Source organism: Geotrypetes seraphini, chromosome 13 (assembly GCF_902459505.1).
Source record: "Geotrypetes seraphini chromosome 13, aGeoSer1.1, whole genome shotgun sequence".
NCBI lineage: Eukaryota > Metazoa > Chordata > Amphibia > Gymnophiona > Dermophiidae > Geotrypetes > Geotrypetes seraphini.
In genome coordinates, this window is record NC_047096.1 from 34,680,304 (window position 1) to 34,686,848 (window position 6,545).

Below are 6,545 nucleotides of genomic sequence, written 5' to 3' on the forward strand. Positions count from 1 at the left end.
ATTAATACCCTGTTTGGGTTATAAATCTGAGGCAATTTCTTCAGACAAGCCAATAAATGCTCTAGCCTATTAGAAATATTTAATTTAAACAGCAGAGACGGTAGCTAGAATTGAATCCTCGGCAACTGGCTCTGTTATTTCCATTCTTTTCTTTGTGTCTCACCAGTCAAGTTTTCATATAACCATTTACCTGTGCCAATATGTATATTTATTTATACCCTGCCTTTCCCAAGGTGGGTCACAATAGAGTACATACATTCACAAAATCACATACAGTACAACAAATTGAACATGAATAAACACAAGTGATAATGTAAAGCCTCCTAAAATTACAAAGAGGCTACCAGGGCCTCATATCAAAAAACTATAAATCAAGTCCCATATTTCATCTTACAGAAGAGGTGTTTCTTCAACATTTTCTTAAAATTACTCAAACACGCTTGCTGTCGTAAATATCCCAGAAGCTTATTCCACTCCCGAGAACCCACACACAAAAATATGCTAGCTCTAGATATATTTGTGTCACAGAATGTCTTTTGTCTGTGTTGGGACGATCATAAGTATTAAATTTTATTATTAAAAGGCAGGGGCTATTGAGGGGGAGGGAACATGACACTGAAGGCTTTGCCTAGGCTTTCCCCCCATATCTTTCTCAATAACAGACTATGGACTTTTTCTCCAGGAACTTGTCCAAACCTTCCATAAAACCAGCTGCACTACCCACCCACCAGGCAGGGGAGAAGCTGGCGGTCAGTACTTCTTCCGGGAAGAGTGTCGTGTTTCTCAATCGACAGCAGGTTCAGCACTAAGGCGAGGAAAGCACTGACAATGAAGAGCACCAGGCTGCGGTGGATGAGGTGCCAGCCTCAGGACTGCGCAAGCGAAACATACTCCTGCCCCAACAGCCCATTCACCTGGGCCATGACTTCCCCCACCTTAGCGGCCTGCCAGGCAGCGCTCCGGGCATCCTATTTGTGTCTTCCCCCAGGTGCAAGAGCAACTCCAGCAGCAATCCTCTAGTCTGGGCATTTGGCTATGGCTGGCAAACTAGCTCAGTAAAGTTCCCCAGAGCAGGAAAAGGAGAGTAAATTCAAAGTAACAGAAACAGCGGCGCTGAGACAATTCCTGCCTAGTGCCACTTCTTTTTTTTTCTGGGTGCATTTTAACATTCTAAACAAATCATGCCTAGTTGTTTTCCCTCCCTAAAATAAAATGACAATAGAAAAAGTTTTTCATTATGAGAGTCCTGTGTTTCAGGGAATAGGATATGTAACGGTCTGAGGAGGATATTTGTATAGGTGAGCAGTCAGAAGTAGTAAGCTGTAGAAACAATATAGCCCTAGAACTGTTAAGGTGGGAACATTTATTTAAAAATTTATATACTGCCTAATATCTAAGTTGTTTCCAATATCAACATTCATAAGAAATTTCCATAAAACATATAGACATAAAAATCAACAACCACTTCTCATCTGCTGTAGTCGCTCTTGGGTTTTTTAAGGATATTTGGACACATCAATTAATACATTCATGGTCTTATCAATTTACAGTAAGACGCCTGAGACAGGCATTCTTGGGCCGAAACACGATCGTGTTGAGTTTGTTAATTAATAAAATGATTGAGCGCCATCTGGTCTCCTTCATTGTTTGTTTTCGATCTTTACGATATCCAAATATTTAGAATTTATTGACCATCCACATAAACCCAAATCAATTCAAGACAATCTGGACTATGGAAAAAAAAAAAAAAAAATCAAACTCGGGTATGAAATGGATCCAAACCAACTTTGCTTTGAAGCACAATGTCTAACATCTAAAAATAATTGTGGTTGCCATTTTAGTCCATTTGAATATATAGAAACAAAGGTCAATATTAAGCAAACTGTAGATCAGATTTATAGCGAACTAACTCAACATATCTATGACTAGTTTTTAATAATTATTCTTTCTTCACCAGATCAATAAAGAAACTTTAATCTGAGGCAGGTCAGAGACAATTCAGTCAGAGTCAGAGAAATATTGTGACAGTTTTTATACCTCAACTATGTAGGGGAAATTATTGATTTTAATTTCTTCCTTGTAACTGATGATGGATATCGTTTTAGATCGTCCTTCTTTTGGCCAGTTTCTCCTCCAGTGCTTCTATTTGCTTCACCAAAGAATCTTTCTCCAGATCAATTGCCATATGGGGACAGAAGAGACCATCTTGACTGATTGAACTTTCTCCTGAATTAAGCCCCTTCTCCCAGACTTTCACTAGCTGCACATTCAGTAGATCCAGCTTCTCCTCCATCTCTTCAATAAGGGCACAATGATGGGGATCTCTCTGTTCAGCTCTAGGTTCACCAAACATATTGAATAAAAATCAGCCATAGGGAAACCAATAATTCTCAATCCAGTTCTCAGGTCACACCAAGCCAATCAGGTGTTCAGGATGCTTCCAAATATTTAATATGAAATACTGGTAGATTTGCATGCAGTGGAGGTAGTGCATGCAAATTTATCTTGTGCATATTCATTGTGGGTATCCTGAAAACCTGACTGGCTGGGTGTGCCCTGAGGACTGGTTTGAGAACTCCAGAACTAGACAGATAAAAGTCTTAAACTCGGTGCAGTTTTGATTACTGATATTGTAACAGCTATTTGGTTTCAAGAGGACTGAGAGTACTCTACCGTAACATAAAATTAATATAAAATTCAGAGGAGGGCTATGAGAATGGTATATGACACGTAACAAAATAAGATGACACTCTACAGTAGCAAAATAATGCTTAGAATGTAGGAAGTTGGTTGGTTGGGCTGAGAACTTTTCAGCACCCTCTCCTATGTAATAAAATTGAGCCAAGTATAGGACAATCAAGCCATTGTGACATCACTGATGAAGTTGGCTCTTATTGGTAGAATGAGGCATTATGACATCACAAACCTCAGCTCTGGTTACCAGACACTGAAACTCTTCCCACGAGGGGGTGCTGTAAAGTTCTCAACCCAACCAAGAAGAGAATGACGTGGATATGGTTCAAAGAGCTGAAGCCATGTCAAAACACAGAATTTCATTTCTGCAAATTGACACTTAATGAAATAAGATGACACTCTTTTCAGCTACAGTGGCAAAATAACGCTCAGAATTTAGGAAGTTGGCTTGGTTAGCCTGAGAACTTTTCAGAGTCCTCTCGTAAACAAAACCCTAATTTGACTACTGAGGAAGAAGATCATTTAAACTGTGGGAATTTATTTGAGCTCACTTTAGAGGAGCAAATTGAGCTGATACCTAATGCTTCCTGCGTTGTTCTTTGCTCTGGGAGTGCGAGTATAAAACTCTCTTTTCTTGGTGGCCAGTTTACACTTCAGCACATCTTCAAATATCTGCTGTAATAACAGGTCCTGGTTTTTCGTCAGACACTGTGCAGAAGTAAAAGAAAGAAATCATTTACTATTTCTTCAGCGTGCAGACATATCGTCCGGTACCAAGTCAGTTTGGCTTGGCTCATATGAATTTGGTGAAAATCTGAAATAATTGCCGAGATGCCGCTATACTGTACATGCAACTGGAAGTTGTGTTTTGCTCAGTTGTGGAAATGTTTGTGGGCCACATCTCAGTAGTACTAATCTGGAGGAATTTAGTGCATCAATAAAGTGGTATTTAGGAGGACAGAATGGGGGAGAGCAGAGGGATGAACACATGGGTGGGAAAGGGGAGAGGAAGGCATTAAAGTAAGGAGTCTTGGCTACCTCCTGAGAAGATTCTGTGGCTGAAATATCCCTCGCATGGAACAACTCAGAGATAAGATTTTGAGCTTCGTCAGAGAAGGGTTCTGCATTCATAAGACAGTTGCAGATGGTTTGGAAATGTTTACTATCCAAGGGACTCATTGAGATCCTGAGTCTGCCAAAGAACACATCACTCAAGGAGGCCTTCAGTGCCTAGATGGGAAGATAAACCATTTTCATAAACCTTTCAGGTACTGACATGAATCTGGTTTAAAGGTCTCAGCCTGCAAGTAATACAAATTTATGATTTATGAATGAAGATGGCTACATGGTAGAAAGGGCTGCACAAAGGGTTTGTGCTTACATAACTTTTAGAATCGTGTCCCAGGGGGCTCTGCCTCCAGTGCCTCCACTGCATGCAAATTTATTCATGAATATTCATTGAAAACCTGACTCGCTGGTAAGCCCCGGGGGACAGGTTTGGGAGCCACTGCTTTAGAGCAGTAGTTAACTTGTCCTCACAAAGCACATCCAGCTGGGTTGCCAGCATGTCCATAATGAATATACATGCCTTACATTTTCATACAACACAGAAAAAATGGCAATGCTTATCAAATTCTCATTCAGAAGCTATACCAAAAATATTCATCACTAGCTCCAAGCTCCGAATATAATTATCACCACTAGTATCGGATAACTCTCTATGAGGAGACCTCAGCCCCACCACTCCACCGCTATAAATCGTTCCAAAAACGGGAAGAATCACGTGGTGCCTTTCATCATTGGTCTCGACATATGTGTATATTGCTTTGTTTGTTAAATATTTTTAAATAGTATAAATATATTAAAATTTAAATACATAAATATATCTTTTTCATACTATTTAAAAATATTTAACAAACAAAGCAATATACACATATGTCGAGACCGATGATGAAAGGCACCACGTAATTCTTCCCGCTTTTGGAACGATTTATAGCGGTGGAGTGGTGGGGCTGAGGTCTCCTCATAGAGAGATATCCGATACTAGTGGTGATAATTATATTCGGAGCTTGGAGCTAGTGATGATTACATTTTCATACAGCAGGTACTTGACATATGCAAATTGAACTTATGCACATTTTTTGTGGATATCCTGAAAACCTGACTAGGAACTGGTACCCTTAGCAAAGCACAAAACTACAATTCCAGCATGCATCCTATCTTGAGAACTGGAGCTTGCTGGTAACACTTCAACTTAAATAATAACAGCCTCCAAAAACAAATTAATCACCATAAACTAAGGATACCAAGAGGTGCTGAAAAGTTCTCAGCCCAACCAAGAAGAGAATGACATGGATATGATTCGATCAATGATCTGAAACAATGCCAAAACATAGAATTTCATTTCTGCAAACTGGCACTTAGGCTCTCTTTTAATAATAATAATAATAATAATAATAACTTTATTCTTCTATACCGCCACAATCTTGCGACTTCTAGGCGGTTTACAATCAAGAGTGCTGGACATTCAGCGAAATACAAAAGTAGATATTCAGAGGAAATACAGAGATCAGAGACCTCAGGAGGCAATAGTATAGAAATACAATTTGCTGAGCGAAAATGTAATATGTACATTTTAGTAGGTAATGTCCGACATGACTTGTTGGGGATAAATAGCAACGTAAAGTTACAATGAGATGAAGATAACAGATTATATTTATAACAGTGCTGTAAGTTCAGGTGGAATAGGGAGGGGGGAGGGAGAGGGAGAGCGGGTCAATTGTTTAGGTATTTCTGAAATAGGTATGTTTTTAGGCGTTTCCTGAATTCCCCGTATGTAGTGGGCGAAAGCAGTTGGTCTAGGTCAGGGGTGTCCAATGTCGGTCCTCGAGGGCCGCAGTCCAGTCGGATTTTCAGGATTTCCCCAATGAATATACATGAGGTCTATTTGCATGCACTGCTTTCATTGTATGCTAATAGATCTCATGCATATTCATTGGGGAAATCCTGAATACCCGACTGGATTGCGGCCCTCGAGGACCGACATTGGACACCCCTGGTCTAGGTCTTTGCCCCATAAGACTGCTTGGTGAGAGAGAAGGTGTCCGTGGTAGAAGTTATGCTCCGATGCTCATAGGATGAGCTTTTAGCGCCCTGGGCCATGGTAGAAACCTCTACCGTGGCTTAGTAAAGGGGGGTGGGGGGTATTGAAATAAGATAACATGCTTTTCAGCTAAGGTGGCAAAATAATGCTCAGAATTTAGGAAGTTGGTTGGTTGGGCTGAGAACTTTTCAGCACCCCCTCCTATGTAATAAAATTGAGCCAAGTATAGGACAATCAAGCCATTGTGACATCACTGATGACGTTGGCTCTTATTGGTAGAATGAGGCATTATGACATCACAAACCTCAGCTCTGGTTACCAGACACTGAAACTCTTCCCACTATGAGGGGGTGCTGTAAAGTTCTCAACCCAACCAAGAAGAGAATGACGTGGATATGGTTCAAAGAGCTGAAGCCATGTCAAAACACAGAATTTCATTTCTGCAAATTGACACTTAATGAAATAAGATGACCCTGTTTTTCAGCCACAGTGACAAAATAATTCTCAGAATTTAGGAAGTTGGTTGGTTGGGCTGAGAACTTTTCAGCACCCCCTCCTATGTAATAAAATTAAGCCAAGTATAGGACAATCAAGCCATTGTGACATCACTGATGACGTTGGCTCTTATTGGTAAAATGAGGCATTATGACATCACAAACCTCAGCTCTGGTTACCAGACACTGAAACTCTTCCCACTATGAGGGGGTGCTGTAAAGTTCTCAACCCAACCAAGAAGAGAATGACATGG